The sequence below is a fragment of the Canis lupus genome, chromosome 19, assembly GCF_011100685.1.
Source record: "Canis lupus familiaris isolate Mischka breed German Shepherd chromosome 19, alternate assembly UU_Cfam_GSD_1.0, whole genome shotgun sequence".
NCBI classification, from domain to species: domain Eukaryota; kingdom Metazoa; phylum Chordata; class Mammalia; order Carnivora; family Canidae; genus Canis; species Canis lupus.
In genome coordinates, this window is record NC_049240.1 from 42,072,326 (window position 1) to 42,093,327 (window position 21,002).

Sequence of the window (21,002 nt, forward strand, 5' to 3'; positions counted from 1 at the left end):
CATTCCACATGAATTTTAGAAAGGTTTTTCTATTCCTGAAAACAAATGTCATTAGGTTTTGACAAGGTTTGCACTGAACCTCTAGATTGTTTTGCCTTGCATTGACATTTTAACAATATAAAGTTGGCCAATCCATGAATATGGGATGTGCTTCCATTTATTTACGTTTTCTTGGTCGTGAAATAGATATAGGGGATTAAGAGTACACTTATTGTGATGAGCACTGAGTAATGCATAGAATTATTGAATTATTATATTGTATATTTGAAATTAATGTAAACACTACATATGAATTACACTTCAATATTTGGATCTGCTTTAATTTCATTTAGCAATGTTTTGTAGACTTAATTGTACAAGTCTTTCACCTTCTTGGTTAATTCCTAAGAGTTTCATTATTTCTGATGCTATTATTGAAATTGTATTTGTAATTTGATTTTAAGATTTTTCATTGTTAGTATACAAAAATACAACTGATTTTTGTGCATTGAATGTATCCTGCAATTTTACCAAATTCTTGTTCTAGTTCTAACAATTTTTGTGGCATTTTTAGAGTTTTCTCCATATAAGATCAAATCACCTATAGAGATAATTTTACTTCTTTCTTTCCAGTTTAGATACCCTTTATTCCCTTTGTTTGACTAATTGCTCTAGCTCGAACTTCCAATACTATGTCAAATAAAAGTGGCCAAAGCAGAGGAGTGACTGGGTGGTTCAGTCAGTTAAGCATTTGACTCTTAATTTCAGTCCAGGTCATGATCTCAAGTGGTAAGATCAAGTCCCACATTGGGCTCCACACTGGCCATGGAGTCGGCTTAAGATTCTCTCTCTCCCTCTCCCTCTGCCCACCCCCCACCATGAACTCATGCATGTGCTCCTTTAAAAAAAAGAAAGGAAAAAGAAAAAAGTGAAAGCAGGCATACTCGCCTTGTTCTTGACCTTAGAGAAAGAAAGAGCTTTCAGTCTTTCACATTGAGTTTTATGTTCATTTTTCATTTGTAGCTTTTATTATATTGAGGTAATTTCCTCATACTCCTAGTTTTTGCATTGTTTTTATTATGAAAGGATGTTGAATTTTGTCAAAGGCTTTTTCTTCATCAAATGAAATGATCATGTGGTTTTTGTCCTTCACTCTGCTAATGTCATATATTACATTGATTTTCATGTTGAACCATCCTTGCATTCAGGAATGATTCCATTTGTATAATCATTTTAATATCTGCCGAATTGGGTTTGCTAGTATTTTGCTGAGAATTTTTGGATAAATGTTCATAAAGGAACTGGTCTGTAGTTTTCCTTTCTTGTAGTGTCTTTGTCTGGCTTTGGTATCAGGGTCATACTGGCCTCCTAGAATGAGTTAGGAAGTGTTCCCTCCTCTTCCTTTTTTTTTTTTTTTTTTTTTTTTTGTAAAAGTTTGAGAAGCCTCAGTATTAGTTCTTTTTTTTTTTTTTTTTTTTGTATTAGTTCTTTAAGTGTTGGATAGAATTCACTAGTAAAGTCATTGGGTACAGGGCTTTTCTTTGTTGGGAGGTTTTTAATTATTGATTCAATCTTGATGCAATCTCCTTACTAGTCATAAGTCTATTAAGATTTCCTATTTATTCATAATTTTGTCTTGGTAGTGGTATGTTTATAGTAATTTATATATTTTACCCAGGTTATCCAATTTGTTGGTACATAATCATTCACAGTATTCTCTTATAATCCTTTTTTATTTCTATAGAATCAGTAGTAATGTCCCCACTTTCATTTCTGATTTTAGTAATTTGAATCTTCTCTTTTTTTTTTTTTTTTTCCTTAGTCCATCTAGTTAAAGGGGAGCCAATTTTATTGACCTCTTTGAAGAACCAACTTTTGGTTTTATTCATTTTATCTATTGTTTTTCTTTTTTCTATTTCATTTATCTCTGATCTAATCTTTATTATTTCTTTCTTTCTGTTAGCTTTGGATTTAGTTTGTTCTTTTCCTAGTCATTAAGTTGTAAAGTTATGTTGTGGATTTGAGATCTTGTCATTGCTTTTTAACGTAAGATTTTATAGCTACATATTTTCCCCATAGCTATACTTGGGCTGTGTAAGTTTTGGTATGTGGCATTTTCATTTTCATTTGTGTGTATTTTCTGATTTTCTTTGATTTCTACTTTGATTCACTGGTTGTTTAAAGGTATATTATTTAATATTTACAACTTTGTGAAAATTCCAGCTTTTCTTCTGTTATTTATTTCTAGCTTTATTATATTGTGGTCAAGGAAGATATCCTTTATGATATCAATCTTTTGAAATCTACCAACACTTAATTTGTGGCCTAACATATAGTCCATCGTAGTGCACTTGAGAAAAATGAGTATGCTGTTGTTGTTAGGTAGAGTACATGTCTTTTAGATCTAATTGGTCTAACATGTTGTTCAAGTCCTCTATATCCATACTTATCTTTTGTCTGGTTGTTCTATCCATTATTGTGAGTGGGGCTTTATCATAGAACCATCTATTTCTCAATTCAGTTTTTTTAATTTTTTGCTTCATATATATTGGTGGTCTGTCATTAGTAGGTAAATGCTTATAATTATTATGTCTTCTTGCTATATTGATCCCTTTATTAACATATAATGTGCTTCTTTGTCCTTTGCAATCTTTTTTCATTTAAAGTCTATTTTGTCTAATAGTAGGATAGACACCTCTTCTCTTTTTGTTACTATTATCTTTTCCATTCTTTTACTTTCAATTTATATGTGTATTTGGGTCCCAAGTGAGTCTTTTGTATATGGCATACAGTTGGACTATGTGTTTAAGATTTAGTTAGTTTAGAGAGAGAAAGAGAGCAAGTGGGAGGACAAGCAGAGGGAGAGAAGCCTCAAGCAGACTCCCCACTGAGTGCAGAGCCTGATGTGGGGCTCGACACAGGGCTCGATCTCACAACCCATGAGATCAGGACCTTAGCTGAAACCAAGAGTCAGATGCTTACCCAAATGAGCCATCCAGGCACCCCTGTTTGTTTTTAATTTAAGTATAGTTGAAACACAATGTTTTATTAGTTTCAGGTATGCAATTGAGTGATTTGACAAGTTTATACATTATTCTATGTGCATAACAAGTACAGCTACCATCTGTCCCATTACATCGCTATTATAATATCATTGACTGTATTCCTTATGCTTTGTTTTTTATTCCCATGACTCACTCATTCCATAACTGGAGGCCTGTATCTCCCTTTTCCCACTTTGCCCAACCCCCCATTCCCGTCCCTTCTAGCAACATCAGTTTGTTCTCTGTATTTATAGTTCTAATTCTACTTTTAGTTTGGGAGATTATTGAATTTCTTGGGTGTTTATGTTCATATTTTTCATCACATTTGAGAAGTTATTCTTTCTTTTTTTTTTTAGATTTCATTTATGAGTAGACTATGTGCTTTTAAGCCATCTGTCAATTTTTGTCTTTTGGTTGAAGAGCTTAATCCATTTACATTTAAAGTAATTACTGATAAGGAGAGATTTAATTCCATCATTTTGTTCTTTGTTTTCTATATGTCTAACAGCTTTTTTTTTTGTCTCTGAGTTCCTGCATTACTGTCTTCTTTCATGTTTAGTTGATATTTTATAGTGAAATGTTTCAGTTCCTTTCTCATTTCATTTTGTGTATATTCTATAGCTGTTTGCTTTGTAGTTAATTTAGTTGTATGTGGAGATTAAATTAACATTTTAAAGTTATAATGCTATAATTTGGACTTATACCAGGTTAACTTCAATTGCATATAAAACTCCGTTCCTTTATAACTCTGTTCCTATTTCTTTTGATGTTGCTGTCCCCAAAATTATATCTTTGTACATTGTATATCCACAAAACATAAACTAGTATGTTTAAATACATGTATTTCTTAATTACAGAGGAAACAAAATTGGAGTTACAAACCAAAATTATAATAATACTATCTTTTAGACTAACTGTTTTTTAATGTATCAGTCTCTTAAATGATGCAGAAAATAAAAACTCCAGTTTTAAACTAATGTTACAACAATAGTAATTTTTATAATTGTCCATATATTTACCTTTGCTGGGACCTACCTCTCCCTGTAGCTTTCAGCTACTGTCAAGTTACCCTGCAGGATTACCTTGAGCATTTCTTGAAAGCAGGTCTAATGGTAATAAACTCTCTCAAACTTTATATTGAGGTGTCTTAATTTCTCCCTCACTTTGGAAGGAGAATTCTGATGGATATAGGATTCTTGGTTGATAGCCTTTTTTTTTTTTTTTTTTTTTTTTCCTTTTAGCACTTTGACTATTTGGCTCACTGCCTTCTGGTCTCCAAAAGTTACAATGAGAAATCTGCTGATGATCTTATTGAGAATCTCTTGTATGTGATGATTTGTTTCTTCCTTCTTTTAAGATATATTGTCTTTCAAAAGTTTGATTATAATATGTCTCTGTAGGAATATCTTTAAATTTATACGACTTGGAGTTTGTTGAATTTCTTGGATGTTTATGTTCATATTTTCCCTCATATTTGAGAAGTTTCTAGCCATTATTTCTCAAATATTCTCTGTGCCCCTTTCTCTTTTTCTTCTCTTCCCAAATTCCCACAATGCATATGTTGTTCTGTTTGATGGTGTCCCACAATCCCTTAGGCCCTGTTCACTTTAATCTTTTTTCTCTCTGTTCCTCAGACTCAATAATTTCTATTGTCCCATCCTCAAGTTGACTGATTCTTTCTTCTGCCTGTTCATATATGCCCTTGAGTCCATCTAGTTAGTTATGTTTTATTTCAGTTATTGTATTTTTTCAGTTCTAGATTTTTTTTTAGTTTTCTTTTAGATTTCCTGTCTCTTTATTGATATTTCCATTTTGTTTATGCATCTTTTTAAAAATTCTCTCCACACCTTCACTTCTTTGAGTATTTTTAATATAGTGTTTTTTTAAAGATAGTTTTTAAAAAGTCTTTGCCTAGTGTATCTTCCTTGAGGTCTTTTTAGGGATAGTTTATACTTTTTCCATTGAATGGGTTATATTTTGCTGTTTCTTCATATGCCTTATGATTTGTGATTGTTGTTGTTGTTGAAAGCTGGTCTTTTGAATCTAATAATGTGGTAACTCTGGACTTAGGATAGTCCTCCTCCAGAATTTGCTAGGTTTGGTTATTGTTATTGTTTTTGTTTTTCTGATTTATGTAGGCTTTCTCCGTACTGAGGATCAACCTGAGGTATATACATTTAAGTTCTTTCTGAACCTTTCTCTGGACATGTGTGGTCATTTTCTAGTCTATGTATACAAAGTTGCTTTTGAATATCCTAGTTTTTAATGTCTGGCTCCCAAAAGGGGAAAACTGAAAGAAAAATGAAGTGGGAGAAGGCATTAGCCCTTTAAATGTCCTGAAATTCGCTTCAGCAGGAGATAGAGAGGCTTACAATGGGGTGCCTACAAAAACAATGGGTGCCTACTTCTTTGTCTATACTTCTGTGATATGAAATAGCAATCAGTGATCAGAGCACAGATCCCTAATACTTGGAGGTCAGAGACCTTTTTGTCTACCCTGGATCCCACCAGCTGTGTGCAAATTGTTCCAACAGTGCTGTGCACTGTTGCCTGCCACATGGCTGTGAATGGGGACAGGTAGGTGCTACTGTGCAAAGAACTAAAATTGATAATCCATAGCTACTTACCATCTAAGCATTCCCCTGGAAGATTTAAGCCTTCAATAGACTCCAGAGTTCCAAAATAGTTACATCAGGCAGCTTATGCCAGTATAATTGTTGTCTAGGTGATATATGGTATAGGTGGTGTCTAGGGAGACAGATTCCTGGTGCTTCCTACTCTGCCATCTTCCTATCCGTTAGCTTTAAACACAATCGAACTAAGGCATAGCACAAGGCATAGGACATTTTCTAGCTTAAGAAGCCAATGATTTTGGATCAAATTTCACAATAACATTATCTTATATCTCTGATCATCATGGTGGCAATTTTTTTTGAGAGATAGTGGGGGTAGAGGCAGAGGGAAAGAGAGAATCTCAAGTAGACTCCATGTTGAGCTTGGAGCTGGATGTGGGGCTTGATCTCATGACCCTGAGATCATGACCTGAGACAAAATCAAGAGTTGGACACTCAACTAACTGAGCTACCCAGGCATCCCCATGGTGGTAATTTTTTACATATGAAAACTTATACTTTTATCCAAAATGCTAATTTCACGACCTTTGACTTATTCTGAAATGTACCTTTAGTACCAGGAAAAGTCTGATTTCATGTTCAGTGGATATTTGTTGAAGGAGAGAATGCTTCTGTTCTGCTGAGTCTTCCTGGAGTCATACTGACTAACAGAGCATGCAAACGCCAGACTAACTTCATCACAGGTAGAAACAGTAGCAGAAAGTATGTCTCCCTGAGTCCTCATCCTTGCAGAGCCAGATTACTTAGTCAGTCAAGTAAGGAATTTGGTACAAAGCATTGTTAAATTTAGTGGGAAAAAAAGTTGTAATTTTCTCATATCCTTTGTCACCTACTGTCTGACATGTTTTTATCCACTCAGTTGTTCTCTGGATTTCAAATAGGATTTCTAATAATAAACATGAGCCAATTCCATCATTAGGCTGTTCATGTTCTTTACATTTCTGTCCTTTATAATTATATGCTAGTCTTTGAATATGAAGATAATACCTCTGATGCAGCATTAATAATGCATATGCCTTGAATTGTGTTTTGCTAGAGGAATAAATTTATATTGATCTTATCACTGTACTTCCTTATCTAGTCTTCATATGACCAATAGCATCATCTGCAAGACTGTCACATGAGTGTGCCTTGCAACTTACACCAAATATATGACTGGTCAACCAAACTGATGTGGGAATTCATCAAATGCCCATGCTTTGGCCTCATTAGCAACAGGAACCAGCAAATGGTAGTGGTCAACACCACTTAGAATCTTTATGGGGTTGTTAATTATTCAAACTAACCCTTTTTAAAACCTAGTATATATTGTTCATTAATTGTACTTAATCCTCTTTTAAAACCATCTACATTATTTTGAATTTTGCATGACTATAAATAATTTTGCCACACGTTTTTGACCCAAACTTTATGCATGTATTTTAGTGTTTCTGTAGGATACATTTTTTTAAAAATTTTTATTTATTTATGATAGTCACAGAGAGAGAGAGAGAGGCAGAGACACAGGCAGAGGGAAAAGCAGGCTCCATGCTCCGGGAGCCCGATGTGGGATTCGATCCTAGGTCTCCAGGATAGCGCCCTGGGCCAAAGGCAGGCGCTAAACCGCTGCGCCACCCAGGGATCCCCTGTAGGATACATTTTTGAAAATGATATTGTTGTATCCAAGAATTTGAACATTAAAATAATAATCACTACTCCAAAGTTTAGGTACCTTTTTTTAATCTTCAATTTAATAACTCATAAAACTTCAACTTTTTCCCTTAATAATATCTCCATTTTAAACTAAAAGTTTTAATTCTTTAAATTAAACAAAAAATGTATTATATTTTGTTTTTTCATTTATCTTATGCAAAACAAAACAAAACAAAAACACCACTCTTTGAGACTAGAGGGATTGACCAAACAAGTACAACATAGAGGTTTTGGCTGTCCACACTAAAGCTTGAGACCCTCTGGGGGCTAGTCCACCTTAAAGCAGTCTAACTTATCATTTGATAAAATATATGAAACCAATTTAACAAGCAGTGTAAGTTAGCCCGATTTCCTTATATATAAAACTAGAATAACCTATCAAACTGAACTGTTCCATGTAACTATGAGATTAATTTATCCTTAGCTTTTAGGACTCTATGAAATGACGTTACAGGTAATAAATAGTCTCACATGTTGAATTAAGGCAGCTAGGAAGAAGTAGAATATCCTGGGCTTAGTTGGCTATATGGCTACATTGTTGGATATGAGAAATATGCCAACCCTGACCCAGAGACACCATCTCTTGGTTGTCTTCCTGTTTTCCTAGTGCTGAAGCTTGTACCAATCCATGGAGCCTTGTGACAAAAGGCACATATTGCAAACTCCTTTCTTTTCTTCTTTCCTTGAAGTCTTGCTAATTTCCTTCCTTCCTTTCTTCTTTGTCTATTTTCCCCATATTCATTCCTATTTCCTACCCCAAAACAACCCCCAACTCTTTCCCACATTATCGGTATGCACCAACAAAATGGCAAGTGTAGGTCTTAAAGAAGACAGATGATTTAGAGGGAGTTTTGCCCTTGAAAAGCCCACAGCTGAGTCACTGAGACAGACATGTAAACAAAGAATTAGCCAGCTTGATGAGTACCATAATTATGTATCCAATATAATTAGCATGATAAAGAAAACTGAGCAACTAATTTTCCTAGGAGGAATCAGGACAGCTCTACAGAGGAGATGGTACTTGCGACATGTCTGGAAGGTCATTCCTTTGGAGTGTGGGAGGGAGTAATTGAGGCATATGGACAGATGGGCCCTGGGCTCTGACTGAATGAAACACAGCCTACTGCATGGAGGGCAAGTGATGTCATTTCTGCTTTCATTCTCTATCTGCTTAACAGAGATGGTAGTAATCAAATCATAATACAGTGGTTTTTACTTGTATCTGCATATGTCACTGCTAGCAGAGAGGGAAAAAGAAAAAAGCCCCTGAAACAATACATTCAGTTTCTGTTAGTCTCCTTCCTTTGGGAAAATAATCTCAGAATTTTTATTTCCTCTCCTTTGAAGAAGCATAATATTCAAATATACAAAATTACTCCATTATTTTTGACATTTGTAACTATTGCTTCAATAATTGGACTAAACACCTTGATAACCCCATTTTGTAAAAACTATTCTTCACTCTGCCTTAATACTCAAAGGTCAATTCATGGCCAATAGATAGGTATGATCATGCTGGCCAAGAAAGAAGAAGGAACAAGCATGATAAGGCTCATACTGGGTAGATGTGTATCTACAAACATCATTAGAGCTATCTAATCAAAACCGCCAGACTATTTGCTGTCTGAAAGGAAGCCTCTAGGGCATATCAGGAGTATGAGTATGTGCTTGTGTTTCCCTCTAAGTAATTGAAAGCATGTTTTAAAAAGTTTGGATATCTCACAGAAAGCTTAGATATTATTTTCATTATTCTAGTGTATGAAATTTGTTATTTAACCATCTTGTTTTCAAGTTAGAAGTAACCTCATTATATTAATCTGGATAGGTTATGCTATGCTATGGTACAAACACTGAAATCTTAGCTTTAAAGCACTAAGATTTATTTCTAGATCATACTACATTACCATGCATTTCTTTGAGGGCTTTGCTCTGTATTATCCTTATTCCAGGGGTCAAGCTGATGGAAGTTCTATCATCTGTAGCATCTCCAATTGTGGCAGTAGGGGAAAAAGTTATTAGAATATCTAAACTGACAATTAAATGTGCTGGTCAGAAATGGCACACATCCAACATAATACATAGTCTAGAATTAGTCCCATAGTCATGCCTAATTTCAAAGCGAAGGAGAAGTAGATTTTACAAGTGCCTGGAAGGAAGTATACCACACATATTTTGGGAGGTGCATGCCTACAGAACTCCATCAGGGCCTTCTCTGGATGGGTGGAATGTGGGGTTTCCCAGGGAAACAAATGGCACAGTTGGAACTTGCAACTGTGTTTAGTTCAGTGTTTAGGGGAGAGGGCCTGCAGGTCCAGATGAAGGGTCCTGCAGAAGATGGACTGCAATGTGTTGGGCATCAGAGGAAACTCAGAGAATAGTAGAATCAGGCCTGAGGTCCTGACCACACTTCTCAGTGGAAAGATGATTTCCAGGGATTGTAAAAATTCTACTGAGGGAAAAATAAAATAAGACAAAAACAGAGAAGGATGCAAACTATAAGAGACTCTTAACTATAGGAAACAAACTGAGGGTTGCTGGAGGAGTTATGTGGGGGGGGGATGGGGTAATTGGGTGATGGGCAATTAAGGAGGGCTCTTGAAGTAATAAGCACTGGGTGTTCTATGCAACTGATGAATCTTTAAATTCTGCCTCTGAAACTAATAATACAGTATATGTTAATGACATTGAATTTAAATAAAAAATTAAAAAAAAATCTATTGAGCCAGTAGAGAATCCTGGGATGAGAAACACCTGGGCTGCCCCTGGTGCTAACGGCTCCTCAGCCCAGACTTCTTTGTAAGGAGTCTGGCTCACACCACCTATCATGCAAACTCCAGTACTTATGGATGCCTCTCCCTCCCTCTACTTGTGCCAGAGATCTTGTCAGGTGTGGTGGAAACGGCAAGCTGTGTAGGACAGGAACTGTCCAAGGCCATAAAGGAGAGTGACCTGAACTGCACAGACTACAAGTCTTCTAGGTCCCTGAAGGCCCTAGGGCAGCAAAGGACTTTGAGATGGCAACCTGAGGCTCCAATCCCACGACTACTGAGGTCCAAGGCCATAGCAACCCTCAGGGCCAGTTGCTCCTCCTGAGAGCTGTGAGTTGTCTATAATTTGTCCTAGGAGATCATTGCTGCCTCTTCCTGAATGCTTTCCACTGAGAAGTAGCCTCAGGGCATCATTCTCTCTTTCTACAGGTAAAGCCAACAGGATTTTCTCATAGATTGGGCATAAAAGTGAGAGAAACAGAGGCATAAAGGATGATGCCGAGGTTTTTTAGGTGGAGCAAGTAGAAGCAAGATAGGATTATGGGTGAGGTGAGTGAAGAGTCAAGGGCACTAAATTTAAGGAGGCACTCATTCTCAGGGTCATGCAAAAGCAGGGTTGGCACTTGCATGATATTCTAAATATCTTACATTTTTGCCTAAGCAACTCGTTTGCTTCACTCTAGTGAAGTACTGACTAAAGGCATAAACTGAGTTGGGGTAGGCTGTGCAGAAGCAGGGTTGGTCAGGGTGGGGTGAATATCCAAAGTCTGGCCCTCAACATGTTAAGTTTGAGAAAGCTATTGAACATCCAAAAGGAGAAAACAAATGGTCAGCTGGATCACTGATTCTATATCTCTAGGAAGAGATCTAGAGGAAAATTATACATTAGGGGGTTATCACAAGACTAGATAAACTCATGAAGGTAGTGAGAATAGATAGATAGATGATAGATAGATAGATAGATAGATAGATAGATAGATAGATAGATGATAGGAGATGTTCAAGGACTGAGCCAAGAAATACTTTTTTGTCCAGATAAGAAAGAGGAGCCAGCAAAGGACTTTGAAAAAGAGTATCCAAGGAGAGAAGGAAAATTAGGATTGTGGAGTCCTGGAAGACAAGAGAAAATGCTTCAAGGGAGGGAGTAATCAGTTATGCTTCATGCTGCTGTATCAAGTTAGATTAGAATTGAGACTAGAACATTCTCATCTATTGCATGGAGGTCATCAATGTTGAAGGAAAACAGTTTTGGTGGAGAGATGGCATAGAGTACACTGAACAGAGAGGGAGTGGGGAATAGCATTCAGCAAATATGGACAACATTCTCAAGGAAAAGGGAGAGGGAGAAGCTGCAGAGGGTGAGAGAAGCTGCAAGAGGAATAAAGGTCCAGAATTTAGGACTCTTCCAGTTTCTCAAACTTCCACCCAAACCTCTCACTTTGGGATTTAGCAATGGGTCCTGTGAGTTCCTGATTTTTCAGCAGGCAGGGATTCAAAATAACAACCACTTTATTCTGAAGGGTGAAAACTCCTAGAAGAGATTTTTCTACCAAGACACATGTCAAAGGAAATGGCAACATGTGACAATTCAACTAGGATCAGCATCTTTTTCTCTGAATTTGTTGATTTGGAAATCATTTGTCTGGTTCTGCAACTGAATCATCATTTGCTCTACCCGTTTTTCTAAAGTCTCACATGCTGATGCTGGTTAAGAATAATACATTTTACTGTCAACTTTTGCTTACCATTGAAGATCTAAAAGTATGTTCAGAGGTAATTTGAACAGACTCTTTCAAGATAGTGCATCTTTTAGTAGAACCACAGAACAGTAAATATAACTTGATAATCATGCCAAACACTTCTTTGCATTGTAAAATTGAATTGGCAGCTTTGCATAATAAAGGGCTAAAATTATGAACCACATAAGATTTGCCTGAAACTTGATTGTTCAGGCTCAAAATTCTCTGCTGAATACACTTATGCTTGCTTTTGTATTTATCCACTTTCATGTGACTGCTTACAGCAGACATTTTTTTAAATCTTTTTTCATTAAAAATAAATTTTAACAAATATGCCTAAGCCATTCCAATAGCATCCATCATATCACATATATTATATAGATATACATTTTACCATGATAATTGACATACCAGCATTTATGAACTTGGTTTTTTGTGGATACATTAGGAGAAGTATCTCTTTATAGAATGTAATATTTTATTATTACAAAATATTGCTCTTTACAATATTTGGATTGTAAATTTACCTCTTGCTATGCTTTACAAAATGCTTATAAAATAAGGTGTTTTGGGTGCACAATGGGCAATCACCAGTGTAAAGTCTAAGAAAAGTGAAAGTAGAGTGAGGATCATGGGATATTTCCATTTCTCTGTAAGGTGTGAATAAATTTTAACCCATGGAAACTCTTGAGAAATAATCCAGCAAGAATGAGATCATGGAAAGTTAGCTTTCCCAAGGTGGAAATCATGAACATAATTATAAAATCTCGACTTACAAATTTAATGCTCTCACTTCCAATTGAAATTAGGGACTGAAGAAAGGGCCAAGAGGGACCTCTGAATTAATCTAAGCTCTTCTCATTGTGTAGATGAGAAAACTGAGGGATGTGATTCTGCAAGTCACCCTAATGTGGTCTAGAATATATTGGAATCTAGGTTTCTGTTACTCTTCCAGATATCCATTTATTACAACATACTTTTATGAAGAAACTAGTGTGGACAAGGGATCATTCAAACCTTCTGTGAAGGATACAAAGTTGTGGAAAGTACTCTTTGCCCTGGAGAACCCATAGTCTATTATCAAAGGATAAGATAGAAATTTCAATATCTAAAATACAAGATTGAATTTATTAAAAGCCATGAGAACGATATAAAAGTTTAAGAAGAAAAAGATAAAATGATGTTTGGGCAAACCAGTGTAAGCTTCCTAAAGGAATAGCATTTAATCTGTGATGAGAAGGTAAGATTTCAATAAAGAGAGATGGGGAAAAAGATGGTAAGCCTGGCAAAGGGATATTATTAGCAAGGGCAGGACAGTACACAGTAATGAAGGAGAGCAAGTCATCTAATGTGACTGGATTATAACTTATATTCACATTACTCTGTCATGTTATTTCCTGCCCGTAAAGCATAACCATATTTTCAAGTGAACTTAAATATCAGATGAAGTAGCTTTGTCTCAATATTAACTCACTGAAGTCCCTAAACAGAAAATAACTGATTGGCATTCTCTGGACTTTGAGGACAAAATCAAGTAGTGCATCCTTTACCAAATTTTGTAAGGCATTTTTATTGGAAAGAGAAGAGAACTAATGTACCCTAAACACTCGTGTTGGTCATGCGTTTTGTTTGCTCTCAAACCTGCCCCTCTCCTGCTCTGCTGTGAATTGTAGAGTCTTACTTTCATAAACCAAATTCCTCAGGCTCCCTTTGCCAAATAGCTCCCAGGTAGTTTCAACTAGTGGAGGGGAGAGGCACTAGAATCAAAGGGTGAAAGGAAAGGAGAAGTCAGGATATATATATATATATATATAAAATATTTATATATTTGTTTATTTTAATTTTATTATTATTTTTTTTAATCTGTGCTGAGGCAGTAGCTCCATTGTAGTCACATCTCCTCTCTGGTTTTAGCTCTTGTAGTGCTGTCTCTGCTGTGCTTCCAATCTGGCAGACTCAGCATTTTCTGGGTGGCTCCTTCTCCATGATTCTAGGTCCTGCTGGAAATCTGGTAGTGCCAAAGCCTTCCTTTGGGCCCTAATTTGGGCGGAATAGAGACTTCCTGATAATGCCAACCCATAGATGTTTCACACCTCCTTGTTTGCCTTTTCAACTCTTCCAACATAGGAAATTAAAGATGTATATAACTGGAATGTTAAAAAATGAAGCTATCTTCAGATATAATGAAAACCAGAACCTCAAGCAAAGTCATCATGGATGCATCTCTTTCTCTTCATCTCCAGACTCTTTTGTATTCTCTCTGCATTGTTTTCATTGTCAGGCCAATCCACATTATAACTAAATATAATATAATATATAAAATAATATAATATATATAATATAAATATAATACAATATAAATATAGTAGACTCTATAGTCAGAAAGATAATTGTTGATTGGCATAAGTCTATATCCTTGAGCTTTATAATGCAGATGAAAAAGAGACTCTCTGTTTCAGAAACTCTGTATTAAAGCCCAAGGTTTAGTCTGATTGATTTACTAGAGTTCAAGAGAATGAAATTCTCTGATTGGTCCTGGTCATGTGGGGTAGGGAATTATTATTCCATCCTAATTGTTGAGTGAGCCTCAACAATTTATTGAGTGCAGAGTAGTGCTTCCTCGAATGGATACTGGACAAACAAGCTTCCACTATCAGGAGAGGCTGAAAATTCTCCATTTGCCCCTCCACATCCACTCTTCATCATTTTTTTTCTTCCCTTCATCATCTTGTGACCAGAGTTTGTGTCAAGGAACCTGATCTCTATGACCTCTACTCCTTGTCTTTTTCTGTCTTCTGACTTTTTGTTGAATGCAGCTAACGGAGCATACACAGGTGATTGATCAGAGGCAGAAGGAAAAAGCCTTAGGGACATAGAATCCACCCCCACCATGCAGTGATTTGGCAGTGGAAGCAGCCCTCACTAATGGCTCTTTACTGGGCAGTCTCCTATTTACAAGTTCTCCAATGTTCTGATGAGAGCTGTCACCTCCCCTGCCTTCGCAGGCCTGAGGAGTAATAGCTTTACCACTGCAAATGCCTGGGTGCCTCACTACTCCTGGTGGGTTCCTTTACTCTGTCTACACCCTAAATGAATTCTTCTTTAAATTCTCTTCAATTGTTCTTAAAAAAAAAAAAAAGCTTTAATTTTTTTGGAGCATGTTTAGATTTTTAGCAAAATAAAAAGGATGGTACAGAGATTTCCCATATAACCCCTGCTCCCACACATGTATAGCCACCCTCATCAACATCCCCTAGATTGGTACATTTGTTTTAAGTGAAGAACCTACACTGACATAGTATCATTACTTAAAATATACAGTTTACATTAGGGTTCATTCTTTGTGTTATATAGTCTATGGGTTTCAAGAAATGTATAATGACATGTATCCATCATTATGGTATTATACAGAGTTTTTTCACTGCCCTCAAATCCTATGTGCCTTACCTATTCATCCCTCACTCACCCTGGCCACTGCTGATTTTTTTTTTTACTGTCTTTACAGTTTAGCCTTTACCAGAATGTCATATAGTTGCAATCAAACAATATGTAGCCAATTTACACTGGCCTTTTCCACTTAGCAATATGCATTCAAGTTTCCTCCATGTCTTTTCACAGCTTGATAGCTCATTTCTTTTTAACACTGAATAATATTCCATTGTCTGTACCACAGTTTATCCATTTGCCCAGTGAAGGACATCTAATCATTTCCAAGTTTTAGCAATTATGAATAAGCTGCTGTGAATATCTATGTGCAGGTTTTTGGGTAGACACGCATTTTCAACTTTTTTGAGTAAATCCCAAGGAATGTGGCTGCTGGCCTATATGGTGAGAAGATGTTTACTTTTGTATGAAACCACCAAACTGCCTTCCAAAGTGGCTGTACCATTTTGCATTTCCACTAGCAATGAATGAGTTTCTTTGCTCCACATCCACACTGGCGTTGTCAGTGTTTCAGGTTTTGGCCATTCTAATAGGTGTGTAGTGGTAATTCATTGTTTTAATTTCAATTTCCCTGATGACATGTGGTGTAGAACATCTTTTCATATGTTTATTTACTATCTATTTATCTTCTCTGGCAAAGTATCTATTATTAAGCCCATTTTTAAATCAGGCTGTTTGTTTTCTTACTGCTATTTTTTAAGTAGTTACTCTTTTTAGCATGCTAACTATCCCCAGTAGGGGACAGTTTCACTTGCTGATGAAATGATTATTCCTACTTTGTAGCTTACCAAGCCAAAGCTCCAGGATTTTCAGAAACTTCCTGAAAATCATATAGGTATAGGGGACTGGGATTGAATTTAAAGCTTTCATCTGCCTTCAAAGTCTGGATTCTGAAGTGACAATTTCTCTCCTTCTGACAGATACATAAACACTAGAGGACATATTCCATTGTCACTGGCTTTGTCTGGTGACCATACTCTACCAAATGTGGTAGACCAGGAGATAAAGCTTTTGGCTCCTATAGTCAAAATGGCTTTATGTTAAAAAGCAAACAGGAATAAAACTGAGAATTCAATCCCATCCAATACTCAAATTGGTGGGTCAATCCAGTTTTTTGTTAATAGTATATATACTCAATTTCTCATAGTCTTTGAGGAAATGGGCCCTTGATAAGTCCACCCAAAAAGTAAGTTTTACAGTTGTAATCTTCACCCCTTTCCTTATACCATTCTTAGAGTGAATAGCATTAATACATGAGAGAGTAAATTCCTGGTCTTATTTTTTTGGAAATATGTATTTTTTGTGTGGAAGAAAATAGTGGTCTAATGGAAACTTGAATAAATTTTAATCTTCTGAGAAGGTCAGTAACAGGGTCAGGATATATGAGAGGAAACCTCAGTGATCCTCAGTTATAACTGTAAACAGATTTTCTTAAGTGGCCTAATTACTGTTAATTCCTTACCATAGAACTTGCTTTAGTATCAGGTTCATGAAAATGTAATTCATCAATGTAAGTAAATAATAGCTTATTGTTCAGGGCTCATGAGTACAAAAATATAATGTTTGAAAGGCACAAAAACAAATGTGTAATGGTAAACAAACTAGACCTGATCCAGAATGCTAAAGTTCATTTGCTTCTCACTTCATTTCCATGATATCTCCTTACCCAAATGATGTCCAAAAATACATTATAAAACTAAGAATCCTAAGAAGTTAAATGGAAAGTAATAGCTGGAATATAGCACAATTAAAGTCATAGGCAGGAAAGACAAATCCTCTGATGTATCTGAGATTTGACACATTGAAATCCAATTCAACAAAACAAGAAGAAAAATTAGACCAGGCAAGTCCTGCTAAGAGAGAAGGCTCTCTTTACTGCAGTGTCTTTTTATGTGGAGTTTCATAGAAGGTTCAATATGCAAGAGAAATGAGCACTGTGGTTTGTAGGAAGAATCCAACAAAAGGAACCATTTGCCTGCAGACGAAGCACTGTTTTGAAGGCCAAGGAAAACAGAAGCTTTATTTAATGATAAGATAACAAAAATGAAAGATACATACTAAATTATAAAAACCTTGTTTCTTACACTTGACATGGCCCCAAATTGGGGAGACTTCTCTCCAAAAGCACAGATTCACAAAGGGTGAAATTTATTGTGAGGGAAGTTTAGAGCAGAGGATAGACAAAGACTCTTTGTGGTCAGAGTCTGCTCTGAGAGGGGACCCTTGTTTCCTGTGGTTCTGGGCAGACATGATGACACACCAGTGTGAGCAATGACCTCTTGCATTTTCTTCTATAAAATTCCAATTACCCCAGAACCTTCACAATTGGTGAGGATAAAAGAGCTCTGCAGAGTGAAACATTCCCATAGCTTATTTTTATTTGTTTTACTGCAAGGTTGTAGGCTCCTTTGTAGCCTATGAGTGCCTTAAGAGCAGAAACAGCCTTCGCTCATTATTCATACTTGTTAGCTCCATGTTAGCTCCATGCCTGGACAAATAATAGGTATTTACTAAAGTCAGTTTTGTAGACCTAACCTTTAAATTTTGATATTTTTTTCTCCCTAGGAAAAAATGTATGCACACACACATACATACAAACCAGTGGGTACAAAAATAATAATGGTAAGGCAAAGGCAAAAAGCCCCATTAACTTGCACTAAAAGTAAAAATGAAGATATGAAAAAAGCTCAAAATGAAAGATCAAAATATAAAGAAGCTACAGGAAAACATAGACCCACAAGGCATATTACATGTCTTCTTTTTTTTTCTAACATGGGGAATGAAATAGGACTTCTATTGGTCTGTGCTTTCTGTTGGCTGCTGGCGGCCATATTTCCTTTTCCAATAAGAAACTTAGCAATAAGTTATAGATGCTCTTGTCCCTAAATAGACCTGAGGCATCATTGATCAAATAGAAATTAGTTAAAAGGGAAGGAAGTGTAGTGGGTTGAATAGCATCCCCCCCCCCAAAAAAAAAAAACAAAATTCATGTGCACCCTGAACATCAAAATGTGACTTTATTTGAAAATAGAATCTTTATGGATATAATTAAGATGTAAAAGAGAATCTTGAGGTAAAATCATCCTGGATTTAGAGTGGATGACTGATGCTCTCATAAGAAGAGAGAAGGGGACTGAATCAAACAAGAGAAGGCCTTGTGCAAACAGAGGCAGAGATTGGAGTTATGCTGCCATGAGCCCAGGAACCCAAAGAAGCACAAGAGACTGGAAAAGACAAGGGAGGATTCTCTGAGACAGCCTCCCAGGGCAGGGTGGCCCTGCCAGCTCCTTTCTGTTGTTCTGACTTATGACTTCTGGCCACAACTGTGAGAGAAGAAAATTCTGTTGTTTTATGCCACCTAAAGTCTGCAGTACTTCATTAGAGTACCCCGAGGAAACTAATAAGGGGGCTTTATACTTGGCATTGATTGGAGTAGGAAGGCAGATTCCAAAGAGAGACAGTTAGGTAAACTGCTCATATTAACACCGTATTGAATATAAATTCTACGAGTGAAATCAGCACTCTCAACAAAAGCAAATATCACATTCCAACTGTATTTATGGTAGTTGAGTCAGGGCCCCTTATTCTAAAAGATTATTCTTAAAACTACCATGGCTATAGACTATGGATAACTCCTTGCCTCTTTGATGCAGATTTTATAGAAACCATATAAATGTTAATTTAATAATTAATAAAAACTATATTGAAGCAATTTCTAAAAATATATATAACTAATCACTTCCTTTAAGTCCTTAATAAAATAATACTATGTATTAAAGAGTTTCCACGAAAGACAAAAACTAAAGGAAATTTTGAACACCACACCACCCCTGCAGGAAATATTAAAGGGGATCCTTTGAGCAAAAAGAGAGCCCCAAAGTAACAAAGACCAGAAAGGAACAGAAAAAAATCTACCGAAACAGTGATCTTACAGGTAATACAATGGCACTAAATTAATATATTTCAATAATTATTCTGAATGTAAGTGGACTAAATGCTCCAATCAAAAGACATCAGGTATCAGAATGGATTTAAAAAAGAAAAAAAAAAAAAGAAAAACAAAATCCACGAATATGCTATTTACAAGAGACTTATTTTTGATCCAAGGATACCTCCAGATGATTGAAAGTGAGAGGGTGGAGAACAATTTGTCATGCTAATGGACATCAAATGAAAGCTAGAGCAGCAATGCTTATGTCAGACAAACTAGAATTTAAACCAAAAAGACTGAAGAAGGGCACTATATTGTAGTAAAAGGGTCTGTCCAACGAGGTCTAACAACTGTAAATATTTATGCCTCTAAATTGGGAGCAGGTAAATATATAAATAAATTAATAACAAAATTAAAGAAATCCATTGATAATAATACAGTAATAGTAGGGGACTTTAACACCCCCGCAGCAATGGACAAATCATCAAAGCAGAAGATCTACAAGTAAACAAAGGCTTTAAATGACACACTAGATGAGATGGACTTAACAGATATATTCAGGGCTTTTCATCCTAAAGCAGCAGAATGCACATTCTTCTTGAGAGCACATGGAACATTCTCCAGAATAGATCACATATAAGGTCTCAAATCAGGTCTCAAAAGGTCCAAAAATATTGAGATTATACCATGCATAATTTTAGACCACAGTGTTTTAAAACTTGAAATCAACCACAAGAAAAATTTGGAAGGAACACAAATACATGGAGGATAAAGAGCATCCTGCTAAAGGAATGAATGGGTCAGCCAGGAAATTAAAGAAGTATTTTAAAAAATACATGGAAACAAATGAAAATGAAAACACAATAGTTTAGAATCTTTGGGATACAGCAAAGGCAGTCCTAAGAGGGAAATATATAGCAATACAGAACTTTCTCAAAAAACAAGAAAAGTCTGAAATATGTAACCGAAACCTATCCTTATATCTAAAGAAGCTGGAAAAAGAATAGCTAATAAAGCCTAAATCCAGAAGGAGAAGAGAAATAGTAAAGATTAGCGCAGAAATCAATGAAAAGGAAATTAAACAAAAAAACACAGTAGAATAGATCAATGAAATTAGAAGCTGGTTCTTTGAAAGAATTAATATAATTGAGGGACACATGGGTGCCACATTCAGTTAAGTGTCTGACTCTTGTTTTTGGCTCAGGTCGTGATCACAGGGTTGTGAGATGGAGCCCTGCATTGGATTTCACACACTCAGTGTGGGTCTGTTGGAGATTCTCTCTTCTGCTGCTCTTCCCACTGATTCTCACTCTCTCTCTCTCTCTCAAATAAATAAATTAATTAAAAAAAGAATGAATAAAATTAATAAACCCCTTATCAAAAGAAAAGAGAAAAGATACAAATAAAATCATGAATAAAAGAGGAGAGATTACAACAAACACCAAAGAAATAGAAATAATTATGAGCAATTATATGCCAATAAATTAGGCAATCTAGAAGAAATGGATACATCCATAGAAACATATAAATTACCAAAACTTAAACAGAAAGAAATAGAAAGCCTGAACAGACCCATAACCAGCAAAGAAATTGAATCAGTAATCAAAAATCTACCTACAAACAAGAGTCCAGGGCTAGATGGCCTCCCAGCAGAATTCTAACAAACATTTAAAGAAAAATTAAGACCTATTCCTCTGAAATTATTTCAAAACATAGAAATGAAAGGAAAACTTCCAAACTCAGTCTAAGAGGCCAGCATTACCTTGATCCCC

The 21,002-nt window shown here is 35.9% G+C and overlaps 1 long non-coding RNA gene across 16 annotated transcripts in view; it reads right to left on the reverse strand.

The window, feature by feature from the left end:
* Positions 1-5,714, reverse strand: part of LOC102154499 — a 310,721-nt gene extending 305,007 nt beyond the window's left edge. For all 16 annotated transcript variants that reach the window (XR_005374236.1, XR_005374230.1, XR_005374234.1 and 13 more), the window contains exon 1: positions 5,651-5,714. This is a non-coding gene — a long non-coding RNA (uncharacterized LOC102154499). The remainder of the gene's footprint in view (positions 1-5,650) is intronic.
* Between the last annotated feature and the right edge of the window lie 15,288 nt (positions 5,715-21,002).